General features: G+C 39.7%; 1 protein-coding gene across 7 annotated transcripts in view; it reads left to right on the forward strand.

Annotated features, from left to right (window-relative positions):
* Positions 1-8,050: 8,050 nt before the first annotated feature.
* AFTPH (aftiphilin) overlaps positions 8,051-26,021 on the forward strand; it is a 72,444-nt gene continuing 54,473 nt past the window's right edge. For 2 of the 7 annotated variants that reach the window (XM_044926051.2, XR_006543440.2), the window contains exon 1: positions 8,052-8,277. The gene's annotated coding sequence lies outside the window, so the exon portion shown is untranslated. Of the gene's footprint in view, positions 8,278-24,850; positions 24,918-26,021 lie in introns of all 7 variants that reach the window. The other 5 variants (XM_006079812.4, XM_044926050.2, XM_044926047.2 and 2 more) reach the window with 4 other exon arrangements.

The following is a 26,021-nucleotide window of genomic DNA, read 5'->3' on the forward strand; positions in this document are numbered from 1 at the left end:
GCAGCCAAAAATGAGTAAATAAATAAATAAAATTATAAATCTAATCGTCTGTCCATATGCCCAGCTGCCTCTTTCTCTGACAGCAGGGAGCTGCTGCCAGAACACCAGCATCTAGCCCGGTTGCCGGCACTGAACTTCAAAGCAGGTGAGGAGTATGAGGGACAGTCTTGAAGGAGCTTTTTTAGTTCAGGGCAGGGAGTAGCTTCCAGCTCAGCGTCAGTAATTTGGCTGTTCAAGGGCACAGGGAAGTTTCCATTGGTGGTCTTCATGGGGCTGCTGCTACTTGGCCTGACCAAAGACATGAGGAAGGGACAGCCAAGGGGGTCACAGAGACCTGGCTTGAGGGTTGGGAGAACATGGAACATGTTAAAAACATAGAAGGGAAACGTGGTGGGGCCCTGAGAAATAATGAGAAGATTATCCTTAAGTTCTTTAAGTAATGTATAAGATCCTGGCTCCAAAGAAGCCTGAGATAATTCAGGAGTTGCAGCATGAGAAGAGTACCTGGACAGACTGCACCTCCACGAAAACAGTGGAGTTGAAAGCAATTCAGCAGATACCCTAGTAAAGAAGGCAGGCCAGGGCTTGATGCACTGAGTCCAAAGGAGTCTGGAGAAGTACCCAGCCCCCAGTAGAACCTATGGGATACACTGAGGCAAGTACATACCTGAAATGAAGCATTTTCCAACTACTCTAGCAGATCATTCTCTTCTCTCACTTCCAGTTACTTTCGTCAGTCCTTTGCAGTCCTCAGAGTTTTATTGTTCTCCGTTTTAGAGAGTCAGTTTTCAAGTGGCACTTGTTTCAAGTATATTGGTTTTGTCTTCCTAACTGGACTGTAAATTCTTTTGTTTATGGTCAAGAACCAAGGCCTGTTTCTTGATAGTCCCTCCGCCAATGCTGAGTGCATAAAGGTGTTCAGTAAATTGTAAATTGATTTTGAAAGACAAATTACAAAAATAATCAAGGATAGGGTAACTATAAAATCACTGAAGAATGTGGTAAACAGCAAAGGTTCAAAAAAGAAAGCTAGTAACAAGTATTTTTCAATTTTTTTTTCTGGAAACATTCGACTGATTTAAGAGAATGTCATTTGTTCAACAAGTATATATTGTCATCGATGTTCTTGAAGCTGGAAATGTAGAAGTGAATAAAACAGAAATCTCTGCCTTCATGCAAGTATAAGCCACATGAAATTATCTCTGTCATATTTCCCTGGATCCTACTACTACACAAAGTTAAAGACATACAAAGATATGTCTTTAGTTTCACAAAGATAATACTTTAGTTCAGCATTATCTAATGGAAATATAATTTGAACTACATATGTAATGTAAAAAATTTCAGTAGCTACACTTTTAAAAAAGTAAAAAGAAATAGGTGAAATTAATTTCAAAAGATTTTGTTTAATCAAAGGTATCTAACATATTATTTCCATATATAATCAATATCTTCACTGATGAGATCATTTACATTATTTTTTGTACTAGGTCTTCAAAATCCTGTGTGTATATCATAGAACAGCACATCTCAATACAGAATACACACATGTGGCTAGTGGCTACCATATTGGATAATGTAGATCTAGTCATTTTTAAGTAGCTTATTTGATTAGCCTATCTCTTCTATGATGGTTATGTGTGTGTGTGTGTGTGTGTGTGTGTGTGTGTGCTAAGTCACTTCAGTTGTATCTGACTCTGTGAGACCCCATGGACTGTAGCCCACCACGCTCCTCTGTCCATGAGATTCTCCAGGCAAGAATCCTGAAGTGGGTTGCCATTCTCTTTTCCAGGGGATCTTCCCAATCTAGGGATCAAACCTGCATCTCCTGTGTCTCCTGCATTGGCAGGAGGGTTCTTTACCACTAGCGCCACCTTGGAAGTCCCTTATGATAGTTATATCAATATGTTAATAAAGTCAGCTAAGTTAAGTTTAGGCATTATCCCCTACACCCTGGAAATGTCTTTGGAGTCCTTAATTTAAATGTGATATATTAATGTGAATTCCTACTCCCAGGAGCCTATCTTTCAAAACTTCATCCTTGGAAAGGTCTATATTGCCCAGACATAGTGAATATTTTTCCAGAATGGTCTAGTTATCCAGTAGTCCAGAAAGTACCACAGCATTAAATTATAATTCTCATTATTTTTGCAATAAACTTGATAAGCAAGTTCAAGAAGGACCAGCGGGAATAAGAAACAATATCTCTGATGCTCATCACATTTTTACAAAGTATAAAATGGCAAAATCCTCATCAAACCAGCAACAAAAAAATTTAGTTGTATTCCCACTATGAAACAAGTTTCTTTTTATGCTTTTATTCCACATGATTAATGCAATTTATATCTAACATGAATATTTATCTTCAGTGCATATTATGACCACAGCCAGCTAAGCATATAGAAAACAAGTTCATGAGGGTCCCAAATACTTTTGGTTTCTCATGTATTTTGATAAAAGAGAAGATAATAACAAACAAGAAATAATGTGGAGAATAAATGGAGGTTACTGGATTAGGAATCTGGCTTTTAGTTTCTAATACCTAGTTCTTTACAAATCAGTAGGATGACTGAGGACATTGCTGTCATTTATCTCTTAGGACATTATTGATCTAACCTATAAAACTGGAAGGGTAGGTAGGAATGAGACTACTTTTGAACTAGATGATCTCTCAAATTCCTGAAACTTTTTCAGGAAAGTTTTCAATGGCCCAAATTCTATAAACACAATATTTTAGATTATAATGAAGTCATGTTCCGTTTACTAACCAACACTTTTTGTGAGAAGAAAAACTCCATTTGAAAGCAATTCAAACATGAGGAAAATGGGGACAAGGCTTCAAATGATGAAAATGTCTTTACTATGAGGAAACTGAGGAAGTAGTCTTGTATAAAGTGAAAAAGCCAGAGTTTCAGGGGAAAGAATTGTGAATCAGGAAATCACGATTCTAGTCTGAAATCCAGCCCTAACTTTTTTAATTTTGTAAAATCCTTAAATCTGTGATCACATGTTCTATAAAATGAGATTAATTGGCTCTAAGGGTGTCTATGTGAGAGTCAGAAGAGCTAATATATTTAAAAGCACTTTGAAAAGTTGCACAAAGTTAAGATATTAGCATTAGCATAGTACCTTAGGAATTATCTCTAGGATACTGTTCACAATTCATGGTTTTAAACTAACTGGTTCTGGAAGAGTTATTTTTAACCATAAAAAAATGAATGTAGAATATGTCAGAGAATTATGTAACAAACACTCATGTAATCCCTACCTGGAATTTAATGTAAATAGTTTGATTAAAACATCAGGTTGCACACCTTAAATCCATATAATTTTTTGTAATTATATCTCAATAAAACTGGAAACAAAAACGTACATGGTTTTTCACATTTGCTTCAAAATTTTTTGATATAAAACTTTGAAATAACATATAAAATCCCCTTTAGTGCTTTCTGACCTGCTCTATGTGAAAAAAAGGGAAAGTGTTAGTCGTTCAGTTGTGTCTGACTCTTTGGGACCCCCATGGACTGTAGCCCGCCAGGCTTTTCTGTCCATGGGATTCTCCAGGCAAGAATACTGGAGTGAGTTGCCATTCCCTTCTCCAGGGGATCTTCCCGACCCAGGTATCAAAGCCGGGTCCCTGTATTACAGGCAGTTTCTTTACCATCTGAGCAATTCCATCCTAGCCCCTAATGAATGTTGTGTATATCATCCCAGTCCATATTTTTATACTTTATTATGAAAATGTATATTGGGTCATTTGTAGAGATGGACCTGGAGTCTGTCATACAGAGTAAGTCAGAAAGAAAAGTAAAGTAAGTCAGAAAGAGAAAATAAATATTGTGCCATATAATAACATATATATGTGAAATCCAGAAAAATGGTACACGTGAACCTATTTGCAGGGCAGAAATAGAGATGCAGACGTAGAGAACGGATGTGATTCTTTACCACTAGTGCCACTAGTGCCACCTGGGAAGCCCGTAATGCAACTACATTCCAATTTAAAATATGTAAAGTAGAAAAACAGTACATCTGTAAATAATAAGGTATTGGTTTAAGTCACATGTATTGTAAAATTCATATATTGTACTCAGTTTGAACTTCATTCACTTTTGTTTTCATAATCTAATCATACTCATAGTTCTAGTTTGAGTGCTGGTAATGGTAATCCACTTATGAATGTATCACAATTTGTTTATCTACTAAAAATATTTTTTAGACAGCATTCACTGGATTATAAAATAAAATCATAGGAACTGTTTAGGTATGGAAAGGACCTTGGAGATCATCTTGTACAGGGTTTCTTAAACTGAGTTCATAGAATCTCTTCTATGATTGAGATTTACAAGATCTAAGAAATTTGAGCAGTAGTGGAATGAGCATTTTCTGCAGAAAGAACCAAACCTTTGACCATATTCTCAAAGGGATAAATGAGCTAAATAGTTATGTCTTGCTGCTGCTAAGTCGCTTCAGTTGTGTCCGACTCTGTGCGACCCCATAGACAGTAGCCCACCAGGCTCCCCCGTCCCTGGGATTCTCCAGGCAAGAACACTGGAGTGGGTTGCCATTTCCTTCTCCAATGCATGAAAGTGAAAAGTGAAAGTGAAGTCGCTCAGTCGTGTCCGACTCCTAGAGACCCCATGGACTGCAGCCTACCAGGCTCCTCCGTCCATGGGATTTTCCAGGCAAGAATGCTGGAGTGGGGTGCCATTGCCTTCTCCGTAGTTATGTCTTAGTTATGTCCTAAGAGAGATGAGAACACGTGGTCTAGTTCCATTCTCTTATTTGACATATGCTACTGCTGCTGCTGCTAAGTCACTTCAGTCGTGTCCGACTCTGTGCGACCCCATAGACGGCAGCCCACCAGGCTCCCCCGTCCCTGGGATTCTCCAGGCAAGAACACTGGAGTGGGTTGTCATTTCCCTCTCCAATGCATGAAAGTAAAAAGTCAAAGTGAAGTCGCTCAGTCGTGTCCGACTCTTCGCGACCCCATGGACTGCAGCCCACCAGGCTCCTCCGTCCATGGGATTTTCCAGGCAAGAATGCTGGAGTGGGGTGCCATTGCCTTCTCCGTATTTAACATATAAGAAGACACAAAATCACACAAAATCAAAGTGACAAAAGAGCCTGTTGGTATACTCAGGTCTACCTATTGCTTTTGCAATACATCACATTGGTGGGGTTTTGTGCTTGCTTGTTTCTTGATTTCTCACACAATATAATATGAATTAAATTTCTTTCAATTGTTAGTCTACAAAGTAAAATTCAATCTTTTTTCTCTTTTAATTATTATTATTATTCACTGCTGGTAAGAAGGTAGTAAAATTGGTATACTCCTGTATTACTGGTGGTGTTGTAAATCAACATAGTCTTTTGGTAAATAATATGAAATGATGAAGTGCCAATAAAACATTTAGCCTTTTGGCTTGTTTTCATATTGAGAAAAAAATTCCTAAAACTGGACAAAGCCACAAGCACAAGAGCAACACAGTATCATTTGTAATAGTGGAAAATATCCACAAACAGGATAATGGATAACTCATGGTATGTCCACTCCATTTAATACTATGTAGGCAATTAAAATCAAAGTTTTATAAAATGTTAAGTAACAGGATGAAATACTTACAACATAATATTGAGAAAAGGGATACAAAATTGGTTTACACGATGATGACAATTTTGTAAAGAGCACAAGAGAAAAAATTAGAAGTAACTACAACAAATGGTAATTAGTCATTCAATGTTTCTTGATGCAAAATCTTAAGTAATTATGGCCATAACTTTTAAAAAGTAAATAAAAACGATCACTGGATTCAAATGCAATGGTTTTTAATAATTCTTCCTTCTCCATTCATCTTAAAAATATTCAGAGATATTTTCTTTTTGCAATACAATTTCATAAGCATTGGAATGCTGCCTCCAAAATTATGTGTAACATTACCAATTACAAGTTGGTTGATTGCTCTCAAGTCAGCTGGCCAAACAGGGACTCAACAGCTCTACACAATGTTGGACACTGATTTCTCTATTGTTGTCCTTAAGTGAATAGAACTGGCTTCTGCAGTTACCTCACAAAAATCATTCTGTAATACTTTATGTATGAAATTAGGAAGATTTTTCTGAAAGCAGAGTTTTCTTTTTAAAGTTTTGATGTTTGAATTTATTATTTCGTTTTAAACATTTTCTTGATGATGGGTTTGCTTTTTGTCATATGTTCTTCTTCTGCTATTTCTGTTTAGTTGAGCTATCAAACTGCAACAGCTATGAATACATCTAAAATCAATTCATTTCCAGTCTCTGAACACATACATACAAATGCAAATAGTTTTGTTTCTTTCCTTCCCAGTCATTAAACATTTATAGTGATATACATATACATATACGTATACATATACATATACATACAAGGTTTCCCTGGCGGCTCAGTGGTAAAGAACCCGCCTGCCAGTGCAAGAGACACTGGTTCAATCCCTGGATAGGGAAGATCCCCTGGAGAAGCAAATGTTAACCTGCTCCAGTATTCTTGCCTGGGAAATCCCATGGACAGAGGAGTCGGGTGGGCTATATAGTACATGGGGTTGCAAAGAGTCGGACTCTGCTGAGAGATTGAGCACGAACAACAAGCTCCCATACCAGCAGGGGGCGAAATACAATACGGATAAATTTGACACGCTGTATAGAAAAATCTATACAGCTTTAGTGACTGAGCAATAACAAAAATCCAGCACCACCACCGCAAAACAATTGATACTCCAATTTAAAGTGATGCAGTCTCCGTATATCTTACAGTCATTGAGTTGTAAAGAGACAAATGAGGGTCTATTTTAGCGCTCCAAGTTAAGTCGTCTAGAACATTGCAGAGGCGGGATAAACCGTGATGAACTGCTTTTGTCCTTATCTTCCCCCTGATTTGTGTAATTCCTCCACTCAAAAGGGTGGACACTTCTCTGTGGCTGAGGAAGGTGTTTTCCATCCTTGTTTCTTTGCGTAGCTGCTGAGCTTTGCTGTTTTGGAACTATTTTAAATTATTCAAATTGCCTGTTCAGGTTTGGCGAAAGTAAGGAGCAGCCGGTAGCGCTCACGATTGCCGGATAGGATCCCAGGCTCATCATCCCAGACGATAACAATAATCCCCGCAGTCCTGCAGTCTGGTTTTTACAGTGGCTGGTGTTCTAACAGATATTCATTACAAAGGAAGGGGAAAGGTTATAAAAACGCAAACGATCAAGACTGACGATAGAAAAATGTTATGACCGCTGTTATAGAAACGCGGAAGTTAATTTTCTTTTACTTTAATCGAATAGTCTTATGCAGCATATATGAATAAACGACCACCGTCTCAATCTGTTAGCAGAATCCCCAAAATTTTTGTTGTTGTTGGTCTCAAAGACGGTTTTCAGTTCGGCGGGTGCTTTCCCTCTTGCTTCCCATTTTAAATTTGATTTAACTCTTCTTATATATCAACTTCCTCTTCTGTCAGTGTAAATTAAAAAACAGGAAGGGACTTAGACTGTGAACGAAAAAGTCGTTTTTCGTGGCGAAAAGGGCAAGCTAATAAGTGCTCTCCAGTAGGTTTCTGGTGAAGATACAGTTCCGTACCTCAAAACCTTTGCAAATTTTACTTGGAGAGCAAGAGAGTTAAGACGGTCCCGAGCTGAACGTTAATCTTACTGGGCTGAGGAGCACCTGCCCCTTGCTCGGAGCGCTGCCTCAGGAACGGCGGAATGCAGGAGGACCTCTTTCCCCCCACCCCACAGCTCGGTGACTCGCTAGGAAGTCAGGAAAGGGCAGCTTGCCCGCACCCAAAATGGCTGCCGGCGCTCTGCACGATGGCGCCTGCGCAGGGGTAAGCATTCTGTGACACTGATTCCCCCTGTGTGTCCTCCCACCCCCCACCCCTTCTGCACCCACCAAGCGCCGGGCCCCGACCTAGCCACCTGCGCCCGGAAGTGACGTTTCAGCGGCAGCGGTTCCCCCGCTGCATGATGGGAGAGTGTGTGGAGTGGGCGGGGGGTCTCCGCGGAGGAGGAGGTGGAGGCGGTGGCGGCGACGGCGGCGGCGGCGGCGGAAGAGGGCGGAGGGTAATGGGATGGGGGTCTCGCGGCAGCACTGAAACTCCGGGTGGGCGTCCATGGCGCTGCTTCGCTGACAGGGCTGTGAACAGCCTGCCTTCCTCTCTCACCAGCGCCGCGTCCGAATAGCCGGTCCTTCCCCGGGGAGCCAGTTCCTCCCCGGGCCCCTGAGCCATGTCCATCGCGGCCGCCCCGGACGAACCAGGTAAGCTTCACCAGCTTTCCCAGCCGCGCGGGGGAAAGAGGTTAGGGGACTTGGCCCGGCCCACCGGCCGGATCCTCGCCTGGGCCGGGGACACCTGCCCGCTGCGGAGCCGGGGGCTGCGGGGACATTGCCGGCTCTGCGGGCCTGCGGGCTCCCGGCTCTGTCCTCTTCTACAGCGGGTGCGGGGACGCCGGCGGCCGCGGCGCCTGAGGCGCACGGCCCCTCCTCGCCCTCCCGGGCACCGGCCGGCGAAGTGAGAGCTTTTCCCACGTCCCTGGCCGCCGCTGGCTCCCCCTGCCCCTCCGCTTCCACCTGCCCTCGGCTCCGCACCGGCCGCTCCCTCCCGGGAGCTTGTTGAGAAGTTTGGGGCTTTGCTCCGGCTTCCTCTTTCTCCCTCCCCCTCCCTCGTGACAGGTGTAAACACTGCCTGCTTCGCCCAGGCCCCAGGCCAGCGGCGACCAGAGTGTGCTGCTTCCTAGGGTCTCTGAAGCAAACAGCTTTCGAATCCTCCAGCAGGCAGAGGAGACGGCACCAAAGCTCATTCATCCCTTCATGAGAGGACCTTTTCTACTCCCTTCTTGCACTGCCTAAGAAATCGCCTGAGTCCCCTTCCCAGACTGCGTTCGAAAAGTTGGACCATTATTCTTGAAGCGCCCAGTTTAGCAGGTGCTACATCTTGCTTGGGCAGGGGACATAGTATAAGGTAAATGGTGATAGGATCCTTTCCCCAGTGGGAAAGTACTGAGAATGTTTAGGTTTTACTTTTCTGGTTAGTTCACGTTGATTTCCCACTGAATCTTCCGTTTGGGCCAAGGGAAGGACTAACCCAGACATGGAAATATTTTACTGGGGGGCAAATGAAACAAAATCGGTAGTTCCGTTTCAAAGTTCTCGCTTTAGGAGAAGTAAAACTCTTGAACTTTAATCTTCCCTTTCACCAGCTACGTTTTAGTCTTTTTGGTAGAATGGGAGGCGGAGATAGTTTAATCATTGAGGTTGCATTTAACTATTGCTTTCCGCTAACCTTTTAGACGTGAGTATATGCCAAAACTCTAAGGGAAACAGCTGTTTGAACGCTATTGTGTTGATAGAATCTACACAGTTACTCTACATTTTATGTGCTTTGCCGACTTCGTCATTATTGGCCTTTGTAGTAGTCATTTTTAATTCTTTGCAGAAATATTTAAAGAATTTATAGTAGTCTTCAAAATTTTGTTCATGAAGGTATCTCACATGGATTAAAAAACAGATCCTGTGTAAAACATCTAGACCAGTAAATGTTAACCTTTATTAAGTGCTCATTAGATCGAATTCTTCCATTTATGTATCTTTAGATATATTAATCTTCAAGGCATAGCTATCTTTTTATAGATATCTATTAAAAACATAGATAAATCTTTTTAAAGTGCTTGAAAGAAATTCACTAGAATTCACATAGTATGTAGGACATTTAGGCTTTGATATTTTCTGATCTTTTGCCCTAGAGACTATCATAAAAGTAATCTTGTACTCAAAGAAAATACATCCACAATTGCATGATAAATTTTACAGAATCCAGTTGCCTATGAAAATCTTGTAATCTAGGTGAATCCTATTTTAAAATAGATCATTTTAAAATTTAATTTCTTCCTACTTAGAGAAAAACTGGTTCAGAGAAATAGTGAAATTTATCAAATAATGTTTTATTTTGTGTGAAATTCTAAAGTGACTCCCTTAACAGTCTAATAAATCTTTGATTAGAGTCTCATTGAGGGATTACCCCTTCTCTCCCTACCTACCCCCAAAAACTCATAAAAGGAGGACATTAAATTTTTAGGTATTTTTAAACGATCACATTATTTAAATCAAATGTTTATATTCTTGTTTAATTTTATCTAGAATTTGTGAGTTAAAAAATACCCTTTTCTCTCTTTGCTTAGTACTTTCAATTCCTCTTTAAGTAGGCTGGCCTGAAATTGTTAAGTATTCCCAGCCTGAAATTCATAAGTATTTCTAGTTTTTACACCATTTTGAAAATATATGGTGTTATATGGATTATATTGGAGAAGGCAATGGCACCCCACTCCAGTACTCTTGCCTGGAGAATCCCATGAACGGAGGAGCCTGGTAGGCTGCAGTCCATGGGGTCGCTAAGAGTCAGACAGGACTGAGCGACTTCACTTTCACTTTTCACTTTGATGCATTGGAGAAGGAAATGGCAACCCACTCCAGTGTTCTTGCCTGGAGAATCCCAGGGACGGGGGAGCCTGGTGGGCTGCCGTCTATGGGGTCGCACAGAGTCGGACACGACTTAAGTGACTTAGCAGCAGCAGCAGCAGCATGGATTATATATACATATCACTTTGATAATTAATCTTTTCTCAATCAGTGTATATGCACACATATACATGACACGCACAGTCACAGATTCCTTTGCAACTTTATATGATGTTACTAAACAAATACACACTACTTCCTATGAGCAAGATATTTATTTTTAGCCCTTGTAGCTTGCTGGATCTTAGTTCCCCCACCAAGGATTGAACCCATGCCCTTGGCAGTGAAAGTGGGGAGTCTTAATTACTGGTTTTTCAAGGAACTCCCAGCAAGATTCTTTTCTTAGTGATTTATATACATTCACTTAACTCACTTAATACAACAGCCCTGTAAACTAGGAGATGGTATTATCCCCACTTTTCAGAAAGGAAACTTAGGCACAGAAATGTTAAGTAACTTGCCTGAGGTCAAGCAACTGATGACAGAGCCAGGATTTAATAGGTCTATTCATCATATTTATATAGTTTTTAAAGCATGCCAATACAGTATATTTTATAGGAATCATACAGCATCACCAACTCAATGGACATGAATTTGAGGAAACTCCGGGAGATGGTGAAGGACAGGGGAGCCTGACATGCTGCAGTCTACGGGGTTGCAAAAAGTCAAACACGACTTTTAATGACTGAATGACAACAACAAATAATATGTGACAGAAGTATGAAAACTTGCATTGCAATGATAAACTCCAAATCAAAGTAAAAGTTACCTCTGGAGAACTGGAGAGGAATAAAGGATCTAGGAAGAGCCCATGGCTTTTCAACTGTAACTTTTAAATCTGAGGCAGATTTGGTAAAGATTAAGATTTAACACAGCCAGGTGGTGTGTACTTGATCTTTCATCCTATGTATTTTTCTAAACTTGGTTGTACCCTTGAAATCATAGTAAAATACAAAGTTCAGGTTTTTCCTTTAAAAACAAAGTATTACTCTGTCTTTCAACAGTGTATATTTAAAAAGAGGATAGAAAGGAGTTAGTGTTATTTTGTGTTGATTTCCTTTTAAAATATAAAAAGTTTTAGTTTAAAAATACTTGAATGAAGAATTGTTGGCCTCTTGAGCTTCCTCTGCAGTTACTTCCCTTGCTTAGGCTCTCCTTTACCAGCTGCCAGCCATCTCAACAGCCCTGTATCACACTTCCAGTTTCTATTTCTGGCCTCAGCCTAGGGTAGGGCTTAGGGGTCTGGATTAGACCTATTCCCTGGGAAAGGGAGAGGTCTGAAACTATATGGAGGAGAAGAGGGAAGCAGGGAAGTAAGGAGTTTGGGAAAAGTGAAAAAAGAGGAAAAATAGGAAATTTAAGGCTCCATCCTGTTGTTTTTCAGTCACCACCACTCCTGTTCCAAATAACTAACTTAGATAAACCTTGTGAAGATAAATTGCTAATAAATTAAAGGTTGTCTCTATGCTTAGAACTTAATTTACAAGCACTATTTTGGTGAGTAGTTCCCAGAGGAAAATTAAGTTGTAAATTAGAATAAATTCACTGCGTGTTCTATTTATATAAATATTTATAGCATGCCACAAACCTTTCCAACTAAATATCTACTGACATCATGGTATTCTGTTCCTTCCATTCATATAGCAAATACCTATTGAGCATTCACTATATGTCAGGCCTTGTTCTAGGTGCTGAAAACACTGAAATTATCAAATTTAAACAAAAATAGTAGCCATCATAGAGCTTCAGTGTCTTGGCATTTTTGTATATGTGTGTGCGCACATGAACGTTTGTGTTTGTGTATGGGACTCAGTGATTTAGAGGGTGAGAGGACAGTGCTCTATCTAGGGCTTTGTGGAAATTCTCATGACTTTGGTTTTCTGCTGTGTGAGATGGGAAGCTATTGCAGGGTTTTGAGTAGCGATGTGACAATCTATCTTTTAAAAGGATCTGTCGGGCTGCTGTAGAGAAAGTAGATTATAGGAGTACCAGAGTGGCAGCCAGAAGATTTCATTAGACATTGTTGACTGATACAGCTAAACATCATCATTATGATCATTTCATAAGGAATACATTTGTCGGCTCTATATGTAGTACACCTGTATACTATTGCAGAAATTAAAAATGAATAGATGATAGTAGTGGCTTGAACCAAGATGGTAGCAAGATGGAACCAAGATGACGAGAAGTGGTAGGACAGTTTCTTGAATTGGAACCTCAACAAATTTGCCCATTGCCAAACTCAAAAAACTTAGAGGTACTTGATCCCTTCTGAGAAGTCAAGGCCCTCACAGCCTGCTTTCCCAGTACACTTCCTGCTCCCTTCATATATCCTGCATTTCAGCCAAACTCTATAATGTGACTTCCTGCTCTGACAGTTGCTCCATGCTTTATCTTTTGTGCCTGCCATTTCCTCTGTCAGTTAAAATCCTTATTTCAAATTCTCTTTCATGAAGTTTTTCCTTATTTTCATTCACTACTCTTCCCAATCAAGTGAGGTCTTTTTCTTAGACTCATAAGCACATTTTACTTTATTTGATGTTTATATTCTGCCTTGCATTAATTACTTGTACTGTTTTCTTATATGCTCCTCCTAATTAAAGTTTCTTTAAACTTGTGACTCCATTTACTCAATTCTACCCCTTATAGAACCTAGCAGTATTGTATGTAGTAGATGCTCAATAAGGTGTATATATAGTTTAATTTTCTAAAGTCTTATTATAGAAGCATATAAAAGCATTGTAGAAAATAATAAAACAATTTATATTCACATTACCCAGAAATCCCACTGTTAACAGTTTAGTGCCTATTATTCCATACATATATATGTATACTTCTTACCAGAATGAAATCTTATGATACAGACTGTTTTGTAGGTTGTTTAGTTTTATTCAGTTAGACTCCTATACCACTTCAAAAAATTTAATATTCAAAGCCGTATTCAATTTCTCCCCCCTTTGACCCAAAAATGTTCCTTTATAGCTGACTTGCCCAAAACAGCATCCACCTGGGACAGAGTAGCACTCATTATATATATTTAAACGAATTATAGTAAAAATAATTACTAGTCATCACACCACAAAAAAAGAACTGTAAGCATTTCAGTGTTTTACACTTGGTTTTATTTTTTTCCCTATGAACATATGAGTGTCATACACACTATGTGTATGTATGAGTCATATTGTATCTCAGTGAACAGTTTTTAGGTAAATCTTTGTCTCTGGTTATTCCCATATGACTAAGTCTTAGAAGTGGAGTTATTAAATCAAAGGGAAAGCCAATGGCTTTCCAAGAGGTTGTGATAAAGTCACTCCTACCAGCAGTGGTTGAGAGCACTGCTCTTCCTGCAGTCTGCTCAAATGGTCAATAAATATGCAGTTTTAAAACTGTTTACCTGAATTTTTATTTTGAATTTAGGCTTTTCAGCAGCATAGGATGTTTGCATAATTTAAAATTTTTTGAAGGATTTAAATGTGAGACATATCCTTGTTGATAGAGGTTAACTGTTTAATGTCATGCTCTTTTAAAAATAACTCTGATTCTGTTAGCATGCTATTTGGGCTTCCCTGATAGCTCAGTTGGTAAAGAATCCACCTGCAATGCGGAAGACCCTGGTTTGATTCCTGGGTCAGGAATATCACCTGGAGAAGGGATAGGCTACCCACTCCAGTATTTTTGCCTGGAGAAGGCCATGAATAGAGGAGCCTGGCAGGCTACAGTCTATGGGGTGGCAAGAGTCGGACACGACTAAGCGACTAAGCACACAGCACCCACTCCAGTATTCTTGGGCTTCCCTTGTGGCTCAGCTGGTAAAGAATCCACCTGCAAAGCGGGAGACCTGAGTTCGATCCCTGGGTTGGGAAGATCCCCTGGAGAAAGGAAAAGCTACCCACTCCAGTATTCTGGCCTGGAGAATTCCATGGACTTTATAGCCCATGGGGTCGCAAAGAGTCAGATACCACTGAGCAACTTTCGCTTTCACTTTAATTATAAGAAATAGAATATTATCTTCTAGGACTATGTTGAGAAGAGGAGAAGCCAATAGCCACATGTGGCACTTGAAATAAAGCTAGTCCAAAGTAAAGATGTGTTTTACCAAGTGTAAAGTGCACACCAGATTTCAAAAACTAATGTAAAATATAGATTTACATTCAGTTCAGTTCAGTCACTCAGCCGTGTCCGACTCCTTGTGAACCCATGAATCACAGCATGCCAGGCCTCCCTGTCCATCAACAACTCCCAGAGTTCACTCAAATTCATATCCATCGAGTCGGTGATGCCATCCAGCCATCTCATCCTCTGTCATCCCCTTCTCCTCCTGCCCCCAACCCCTCCCAGCATCAGGGTCTTTTCCAATGAGTCAGCTCTTCACATGAGGTGGCCAAAGTACTGGAGTTTCAGCTTCAGCATCAGTCCTTCCAATGAACACCCAGGACTGATCTCCTTTAGGATGGACTGGTTGGATCTCCTTGCAGTCCAAGGGACTCTCAAGAGTCTTCTCCAACACCACAGTTCAAAAGCATCAGTTCTTCTGCGCTCAGCTTTCTTCACAGTCCAACTCTCACATCCATACATTATTATGTATTAAAATAATATTTGGATACTTGGGTTAAGTAAAATATATTAAATTTCACCTGTTTCTTTTTTAATCAACTGCGGAATATTTTAAATTTTATATGTGGCTTTATTGTATTTCTGTTGGATAGTGCTGCTCTAGAGCATGACATTTTTATCTGTGGAAGGGAAATACAAGGTAACTTTATTGTTTTAGAAAGTATTTAATAGGTTTCTTAAAATTACCTTCTACACTTAAGCCTATCTGTGTGTTTTCCCTAGTATACTCAGTTTGCACAGTGATTTTTGAAATTATGTTTCTTTTTACAAACTATAACTTATTGCACTTCTTATGTTCTGAAAGAAATATGTGTAGTAGGAGTTGGGGGAGGGTGTCAGGACACTTACTTGAGAAATTGGTTACTCTTTTAAGAATTTAAGCATTTGTGGGCATGTTTTGTGCAATAGACAGCAGATGCAAAAGCCCTTGGCACAAAAGAATGTTATTGTTTGACTTTCAAAAATTGAAAGCAGGCCTTGTTGTCGTTGTTCAGTCACTGAGTTGTATCCAACTCTTAGTGACCCCGTGGACTGCAGCATGCCAGGCTTCCCTGTTCTTCACTATCTCCAGGAGTTTGCTCAAACTCATGTCCATTGAGCCAGTCGGTGATGCCATCCAACCAGCTCATCCTCTGTTACCCCTTTCTTCTCTGCCCTCAATCTTTTCCAGCATCAGGATCTTTTCCAGTGAGTAAGCCAAAGTATTGAAGCTTCAGCATCAGACCTTCCAACGAATACTCAGGACTGATTTCCTTTCGGATGGACTGGTTGGATCTCCTTGTTGTTCAAAGAACACTCAAGGCTTTCCAGCACCACTGTTCGAAAGCATAGTTTATAACATTGAAAATCTCGGGGGAAGGGAGAGGGAATCTGTGACTGGAGAGCTCTCAGCCTGGAATAGCTTCAGTTCAGTTCAGTTCAGTTCAGTCGCTCAGTCATGTCCAACTCTCACATCCATACATCACCACGGGAAAAACCATAGTCTTGACTAGATGGACCTTTGTCCGCAAAGTAATGTCTCTGCTTTTGAATATGCTATCTAGGTTGGTCATAACTTTCCTTCCAAGGAGTAAGCGTCTTTTAATTTCATGGCTGCAATCACCATCTGCAGTGATTTTGGAGCCCAAAAAAATAAAGTCTGACACTTTTTTCACTGTTTCCCCATCTATTTCCCATGAAGTGATGGGACCAGATGCCATGATCTTTGTTTTCTGAATGTGGAGCTTTAAGTCAACTTTTTCACTCTCCTCTTTCACTTTCATCAAGAGGCTCTTTAGTTCCTCTTCGCTTTCTGCCGTAAGGGTGGTGTCATCTGCATATCTGAAGTTACTGATATTTCTCCTGGCAATCTTGATTCCAGCTTGTGCTTCTTCCAGCCCAGCATTTCTCATGATGTACTCTGCATGGAAGTGAAATAAGCAGGGTGACAATATACGGCCTTGACGTACTCCTTTTCCTATTTGGAACCAGTCTGTTATTCCATGTCCAGTTCTAACTGTTGCTTCCTGACCTGCATATAGGTTTCTCAAGAGGGAGGTCAGGTGGTCTGGTATTCCCATCTCTTTCAGAATTCTCCACAGTTTTTTGTAATCCACACAGTCAAAGGCTTTGGCATAGTCAATAATGCAGAAATAGATGTTTTTCTGGAACTCTCTTGCTTTTTTGATGATCCAGCAGATGTTGGATCTTCAAATTTGATCTGTGGTTCCTCTGCCTTTCCTAAAACTAGCTTGAGCATCTGGAAGTTCACGGTTCACATATTGCTGAAGCCTGGCTTGGAGAATTTTGAGCATTACTTTCCTAGCCTGTGAGATGAGTGCAGTTGTGCGGTAGTTTGAGCATTCTTTGGCATTGCCTTTCTTTGGGATTGGAATGAAAACTGACCTTTTCCAGTCCTGTGGCCACTGCTGAGTTTTCCAAATTTGCTGGTATATTGAGTGCAGCACTTTCACAGCATTATCTTTTAGGATTTGAACTTGCTCAACTGGAATTCCATCACCTCCACTAGCTTTGTTCGTAGTGATGCTTTCTAAGGCCCGCTTGACTTCACATTCCAGGATGTCTGGGTGAGTGATCACACCATCGTGACTATCTTGGTCGTGAAGATCTTTTTTGTACAGTTCTTCTGTGTATTCTTGCCACCTCTTCTTAATATCTTCTGCTTCTGTTAGGAATGGCTTAAACTGTATTAACTGCTGCTAAGTCGCTTCAGTCGTGTCTGACTCTGTGTGACCCCATGGATGGCAGCCCACCAGGCTCCGCTGTCCCTGGGATTCTCCAGGCAAGAACACTGGAGTGGGTTGCCATTTTCTTCTCCAGTGCATGAAAGTGAAAAGTGAAAGTGAAGTCGCTCAGTCGTGTCCGACTCTTAGCGACCCCATGGACTGCAGCCTACCAGGCTCCTCCGTCCATGGGATTCTCCAGGCAAGAGTACTGGAGTGGGGTGCCATCGCCTTCTCCGTAAACTGTATTAAAGACCTTTTAAAAGTCTTTATAAGAAGCAGGGGATTGATGTGATCAGGTTAACTTTTTAAAAGGTTACCTGGGGGACCTTCGTGGAAGTCCAGTTAAGACTCCAGGCTTCCACTGCAGGGGACCTGGGTTTGATTCCTGATCAATTCAGTCAGTTCATTCGCTCAGTCATGTCTGACTCTTTGCAGCCCCATGGACTGCAGCACACCAGGCTTCCCTGTCCTTCACCAACTCCCGGAGCTTGCTCAGACTCGTGTCCATGGAATCGGTGATGCCATCAAACCATCTCATCCTCTGTGGTCCCCTTCTCCTCCTGCCCTCAATCTTTCCCAGCATCAGAGTCTTTTCCAATGAGTCAGTTCTTAGCATCTCTAATCAGGGATACCATCCCTAATCCTGCATACCACAGCCTGGGGTGGGGGTGGGAATCAAAGAAATAAATAAGTAAAAGATTACTTGGGTTGGGCATGATTAAGTACTAATGGGGGAAATTAGATAATGACAGCTTACATCAGAATGGAGTCAGGGGAATTGGAAAGAGGTATAACCCACTCTAATATTCTTGCCTGGAAAATCCCATGGATGGTGGAACCTGGTAGGCTACAGTCTATGGGGTCGCAAAGAGTCAGACACGACTGAGCAACTTCACTCACAGGTATATGAGGGATTCATGAGATAAAAACTATTCCTTAGAGATAGCAAAGGGAGGGGAGCTTTGTCAAGAAAGGCTCTGGATTTTCTGACTTAGAACTGGGTGGGTGGTGGGGCCATCTGCTTGGGGTGAAAGAGCTGTGAATGAGGACCGAGTTTGAGAAAGAAAAACTTGGGTTCTGTTCTTATTAAGTTCTAGTCTTTGAGGAGCTCAAATGGAGAGGACTGAGAAGTGATTTGTCTGGACTAGAGTTCAGGTTTGAGAGCTGGGCTGCAGGGGAAACTCAGGAGTCCTAGAATGTACTAATTAAGGCTTAGGTGGATGAGATTGATTGAGGGAGAGTTGAGTAAGAATAGACTGTGGATGAAACCTGGAGGAACTTCTGCTACTAATTTGAGTATGTTCAGTACTTACAAGAAAATATTAGTTTGTTTTGAAGCCTACTCATAAATGTGAAAGTAAGGAGTAAGTTGGATCAAATAAGTTCAGTTCAGTCGCTCAGTCGTGTCCAACTCTTTGCGACCCCATGAACTGTAGCACTCCAGGCCTCTGTCCATCACCAACTCCCGGAGTTTACTCACTCTCATGTCCATTGAGTCGGTGATGCCATCCAACCGTCTCATCCTCTGTTGTCCCCTTCTCTGCCTTCAAACTTTCCCAGCATCAGGGTCTTTTCAAATGAGTCAGCTCTTCGCATGAGGTGGCCAAACTATTGGAGTTTCAGCTTCAGCATCAGTCCTTCCAATGAATATGCAGGACTAATTTCCTTTAGGATGGACTGGTTGGATCTCCTTGCTGTCCAAGGGACTCTCAAGAGTCTTCTCCAACACCACAGTTCAAAAGCATCAATTCTTCGGCACACAACTTTCTTTATAGTCTAACTTTCACAACCATAGCCTTGACTAGGTGGACCTTTGTTGGCAAAGTGATGTCTCTGCTTTTTAATATGCTATCTAGGTTGGTCATAACTTTTTTTCCAAGGAGCAAGCATCTTTTAATTTCATGGCTGCAGTCACCATCTGCAGTGATTTCGGAGCTCCCAAAAATAAAGTCTGTCACTGTTTCTACTGTTAGAATGTTGAGCTTTAAGCCAGCTTTTTCACTCTCCTCTTTCACTTTCATCAAGAGGCTTTTTAGTTCCTCTTCACTTTCTGCCATAAGGGTGTTGTCATCTGCATATCTGAGGTTATTGATACTTCTGACAATCTTGATTCCAGCTTGTGCTTCATCCAGCCCAGCTTTTCTCATGATGTACTCTGCATATAAGTTAAATAAGCACGGTGACAATATACAGCCTTGATGGACTCCTTTCCCTATTTGAAACCAGTCTGTTGTTCCATGTCCAGTTCTAACTCTTGCTTCTTGACCTACATACAGTTTTCTCAAGAGGCAGGTGAGGTGGTCTGGTATTCCCATCTCTTTCAGAGTTTTCCACAGTTTGTTGTGATTCACAGTCAAAGGCTTTACAGTCAAAGCCTTCACAGTCAAAGGCTTTGGCATAGTCAATAAAGCAGAAGTAGATGTTTTTCTGGAACTCTCTTGCTTTTTCCATGATCCAGCGGATGTTGGCAATTTGATCTCTGGTTCCTCTGCCTTTCCTAAACCCAGCTTGAACATCTGGAAGTTCACGGTTCACATATTGCTGAAGCCTGGCTTGGAGAATTTTGAGCATTACTTTGCTAGCCTGTGAGATGAGTGCAATTGTGTGGTAGTTTGAGCATTCTTTGGCATTGCCTTTCTTTGGGATTGGAATGAAAACTGACCTTTTCCAGTCCTGTGGTCACTGCTGAGTTTTCCAGATGTGCTGGCATATTTTCTGCAGCACTTTCACAGCATCATCTTTTAGGATTTGAAATAGTTCAAGTGGAATTCTGTCACTTCCGCTAGCTTTGTTCGTAGTAATGCTTTCTAAGGCCCACTTGACTTCATGCTCCAGGATGTCTGGCTCTAGGTGAGTGGTCATAGCATCGTGATTATCTGGGTCGTGAAGATCTTTTCTGTATAGTTCTGTGTATTCTTGTCACCTCTTCTTAATATCTTCTGTTTCTGTTGGGTCCATACCATATCAAATAAGTTAAATATTTCTTTTTGACTTATGTTTATTTGAGTAGATAATCTAACACCTTTCTTATTTGATTATTTGGAAACATACCTTTTTCCTGCAATAGAAAACAAACTGGGCTTCCCTAATAGCAAACAGGCTGAGAATATTTATGAGTATGTATTGGTGTTTTTGCTACGTTAGTAGATCTGAGGAAAAATTGTGTAGTTATCTCCATAAGTACTGAAAAGACATTTTTAAAAAGCCATTTTATGATTTTTTAAAACAAAACAACTTTAAGAATTATTAGAAAATTCTGTAATATGATCAAGCATATTTACCTCAGACCAAAAACCAGTGTCTTAATTAAGGGGAAATATTAGATGCCGACTCTCACCACTATTATTAGATCTCATATTGGAGGCAGTAGCCATGACAATCAATGAGGAAAAACAAGAGAGGTGAGAATTGGAAAGGAAAAGGCAAACTACCCCTATTTGTTTATGATGTGATGGTACACGATTTGGTTTTATAAACAGTACTCAACCGTTAGAAAAAAAGATAGATGTGTTGTTGTTGCTTCTGGTAGGAAGCTGCCAGAGCTTCCCTGGGAGCTCAGACGGTAAAGCGTCTGCCTGCAATGCGGGAGACCCGGGTTCGATCCCTGGGTTGGTAAGATCCCCTGGAGAAGGAAATGGCAACCCACTCCAGTACTCTTGCCTGGAGAATCCCATGGATGGAGGAGCCTGGTAGGCTACGGTCCACGGTATTTATTATCTAAACACAGTCCACGGTGTTTAGATAATAGAAGTAGATAATTCTGAGTCATATGTTCTTATTCTTTAAATGCTTCCTTTAAATGATACTTTTCAAAACAAAACTTCTAGGAGTAGGATCTTTAATCCTACATTAAGGTCTTACATCTTAGTGTGACCACAGTTTTTTGAATGGATGCAGTGAATAACATTTCTGCCTCACCCAACCTCCCAAGTGGGCATTTTGTTGTTGTTGTCTTCTTGATCATTGCTTGTGTTTTGTAGTATTTTTTGTTTTGCTGCAGTTTATCATGTTACATGTTGTTGTTTAGTTGCTAAGTTGTGTCCATTTCTCTGCAGCCCCAGAGACTGTAGCATGCCAGGCTTCCCTGTCCTTCACTGTTTCCGAGTTTGCTCGAACTCATGTCCATTGAGTCAGTGATTTTATCTAACCATCTCATCCTCTGCCGCCCCTTTCTCCTGTTGCCCTCCATCTTTCCCGGCATCAGGGTCTTTTCCAAAGAGCCAGCTTTTGGCATCATGTGGCCAAAGTATTGGAGCTTCAGCATCAGTAATTGTTTATTGTATGCATGCAGAAACGTTAACATGGAGTATTTGCAGATAAACACTTCTGCTACAGGGGCACTCAAAATCTGAAGCAATGATTAATTTTCTTAAGGCTTTTGTTTTTAGTAGCTATTTTTAAACAATAATGAGCCTATTATTAGGAAATAATTTAACTCTTTCTCTCTTTTTTTTTCGCTGTGCTGCACAGCTTGCAGAATCTCAGTTCCCTGACTAGGGTGGAACCTGGGCAGTGGAAGTGAATGCATGAAATCCTAACCACTAGGCCACCAGGGAGCTCCCTAACTTTTTACACTGGATACTTTTAGTAGCACCTTTGTTCCTTAAAAAAAAACTATATAAGATACATATATATATACATACACACACACATATATATATGTGTGTGTGTGTGTATATATATATGTATGTGTATATATATATATGTATGTATATGTATATATATATATATATATGTATATATATATATGGTACCAAATTCAAATTTTCTCTTAGCTGAAGCCAAAACAGAATGTTTGATTATTCATTACTTTTTACTTGTACTTAAATCACCATGTCTTCTTACTTCTTTCCGTATTTAGGACTTAGTCCTCTGTATCATAATGAGCCAGTAGATGACAGCTTTCTGTCCCATTAGGTTTCAGAAGTTTACTTGAAGCACAGTGCAAGTGTTACACCTGAATAAAAAATACAGATTTTAATCAGATTACCAGTGACCTTGGTTTCTGGAAGTGAAGAAAAGTTTCTGTCACTGCTATTCACATATTTATTTCTTAGTGTTCAACTGCAAGTGAAATTGTGATTAATTTTAAAAAATGTGGGGTTTTTTCCAAGAATTCTATAAGATTTGAATTATATACATAATTATAACTGTTTCAAGGATTAGTATAGTAATTTAAGTTTGATCGTTAAAGGAAAATTTTTGATTTTAATTCTTAAGAAAAGTATTGAAGATTTATCCTAAACTTCTTGTTTTTGAAATCTTAAGAGAGTTAAATTTAATAGTGATTTTCTTATTATGTATACTGACAGAACTTTAAGAAATATTTGTATAATCAAATCATTTGTAAGTAAGGGAAAATGTTTTTTAAGAAAAAGTACTATTTCATTGATTTACCTATATTACTGAGTTCAACAGTAGAGTTTAGAGATGTTTATGGTATCCCCAAGAGTAATAAACTCCAGTAATATTTATATTCTCTGGAAACTTAACACAGTGGTTCTTAACCTTCACTTGCCATCAGAATTACTTTTGAAACTTTTTTTTTAATGCAGATATTCAGGCCATATTCTGTTAAAAGATACTTTATTAAAAGTTAAGCTTGAGAAGCATTGGTTTATTGCCTACTAGAGAAAAAAACATGGAAATAAATTTGATTCAGTTTGTTAAATGAAATAGATATAAAGAATTATTTCAGACAAGCAACCTGACATAATGAAAAGAACACTGATTTTTTTTAACGTTAGAGCCCTGTTTTCCAAACATAACTCTTTATAGGACCTTGAGCAGATTTTCTTGACCTCTCTGAGCCTATTCCTTCTTTTAAAAATGGATGGTTGAGATTAAGTTGGATAATGTATGAATAAGTACCTTGCCCAGTTCCTATCACATAATAACTTGATAAATATTGGTGATACCGCTTCACAGAAAAACACTGTGCCTGAATAGGCTTTTGGAAGCTTAGCAAATGAGTTCTGTGTAACTATAAGAATAGTAAATTGGTAGAAGTGGCATATAGGACAATTTAGACGTAATGTTGGGAGAAGGCAATGGCACCCCACTCCAGTACTCTTGCCTGGAACATCCCATGGACGGAGGAGCCTGGTGGGCTGCAGTCCATGGGGTCGCTAGGAGTCGGACACGACTGAGCAACTTCCCTTTCACTTTTCACTTTCACGCATTGGAGAAGGAAATGGCAACCCACTCCAGTGTTCTTGCCTGGAGAATCCCAGGGACGGGGGAGCCTGGTGGGCTGCCGTCTATGGGGCACGACTGAGTCGGACACGACTGAAGTGACTTAGCAGTAGTAGCAGACGTAATATGGAGCCAGTAGAGGAACCAGAAGGTAGTTTTGTCTGCCTGGAGGAAAGAAGGAGTATCTTAGCCATACTGGGTAAGGTAAGGAATTTCAAGTGACTACAGGAATCTTGGCTGAAAATAATGAGGCCCTGAAATCCGATACTGGTTGTGTGATGTTAAATACAGTAAGAAATGTTAAGGAGTTAGTTTGTGTTTGATTTAATTTGAGGGAGGAAGATGGAAGAAGATGGCAGAGGGAACAGACAGAAGTAACTCAGATTTCTGGATTTAGAATTTAGAATATTGTATAAGAACAAGTGGTTTCTGTTCTTTGAGTAGAGGTTGACTTTAGTTTTGAAATTGGAGATTATGCAATCTATGTGGGAAATCCATGTAGAGAGATTCAGAAAGGTAGATGGGTATACAGAGGTTGGGCAGCCACAGATAGAGGTTTGGGCATTGTGGGCATATACTGTCAAACAAAATGGGGAAGAGATCTCTCAGGGATAAGAATATAAGGAAGCCAAAGCCTGGGGAACATGGACGTTTATGAGGCAAGCAGAAGAAGCAGATCCACTAGAGGAGGAGAAAGAAAGGATATGATAGATAGAATCAAGAGAGGATGCCTCTTCAGTAAGGCTTTTTCACTTAAAAATGTGTTTTAAACACCTTTGCCTTTGAGCAATATGGCTTTGTCTTTAAAAAAAAAAAAGGCTACAGTTTCTATTTACCCTTTAAGTTTTCAGTTGCTTCTATAAAAATAAACAATGCAGGAATTAACATTTTGTGGAAATATCTTTGCATACTTATATGACTGCATCTGTGGAATACACTCTTGCAGATAAAATTAATTAATCAGAAGAATATGCCTTATAAAATTTCTGATATATTACTGATTTGCCTGGAATATGTGAACCGAAATATACCCCCACTGATGGTATCTTTAATTTTATCTTTAAAGTGGCTTGCTTCCTAGACTGAGGGTAGTATGAACTTGAAAAATGAATAATATTTTTTATTTATTACTTTTATGCAAAATTCTATAAAGAGAAAGGGAACACTTTATCAGATTACTTGTTTCATTCAAATAATATTATTTAAGAATGCATTTTGTCCTTGTAAGTACCAGATCAAGGAGTTCTTTGTTTTAAAAGAAGCTCTTTTTCCTCTTCTTATAGGTTGGAGGCAATAATTGGATTTAGAGGAAGTGGATCAGAAGGAAGGAGATGATAATATTATTGTGAGGTGAATTAAACTTGAACAGAATTAATGGATGCAGTTGGAGACATAATGACATAAACAACACAAATTCTGTGCTAAGATTGTGTACAGAGATATTTTTATTTTATTTTTTTTTTCACTTCTTATATAAACTTTCAGCCATGGCCCCAAGACTGTAAAATGAGTTATTCTTAGAAAGCTGATCATAGGAGAGAGTCAGTGCTTTTTGGGTTATGACTTGTTTCTGCTTTGTAAAATCAGTTATAGGGGATCATGACCAGATTTTAAGAAAAAATGTTTAAAAATTAAAAATATCAAAAGTACACAGAGAATAAGACTAAATACCATTTGGTGAAATTTGTATACATTTCTTCTGTAAATTACAGAGGGGAAATTTTTGAAAAATTTGGCTTTATCCAATAGGCTAATTCTCAAGTCATTTCTAATCAAAAGTATAATAGTACATTGCAAATAATAAATGTTGTCTGGGTTTGTTTGTTTTTCCTTTTTACCCTTTTTAGTCTTTCTACCTCTCAGAAGAAAGTAAAACTTTAAACCATAACAACATTAAAAGGTCGGCTAGCTAGAAATTTGTTTGTCATGGGAATTCCTTCTGTAGTTTCCATGAAAGTTATCAGTGCAGGTAGATCCGCCTATGGTTATTACCTATATTACCTGTATACACACACGGTCATGAGCACTGTTTTGGAATGTGTTTACATTTGATTTTTTCAGATATACTAAACTTTTGTTCTGTGATAATCTACCCCAAGAGAGCCATTATGTGTTATTGTCTTTGGATAATTTATGGCTGTTTCTAAGCCTGGTTCATTGTCTGGTTTCCTTCTGTTACCTCACATGTCTCTAGGTCATCTTCTCAATTGATGGGTGGTCAGGGAACAAATTAAAACTAATAGTACTCGGGAAAGACATCATTTGTGAGGTAAATCTTCTGTTCCATAGGTCATATTTTAAGGCCAAATGTGTGAGTTTTAGATTATCTTGGACATTGCTTTCTTTCTCATTAGTTCAGATAATTGAATTTTAACTGCATTTGGTTGCAGTTTTATAACTTTTGCTAGATGTTTTTTCCTCCAAAAGATGAGTTGCTTTCATAGCAGGTATTCA

This window comes from Bubalus bubalis, chromosome 12 (genome assembly GCF_019923935.1).
Source record: "Bubalus bubalis isolate 160015118507 breed Murrah chromosome 12, NDDB_SH_1, whole genome shotgun sequence".
In the NCBI taxonomy this organism is placed as follows: Eukaryota; Metazoa; Chordata; class Mammalia; order Artiodactyla; family Bovidae; genus Bubalus; species Bubalus bubalis.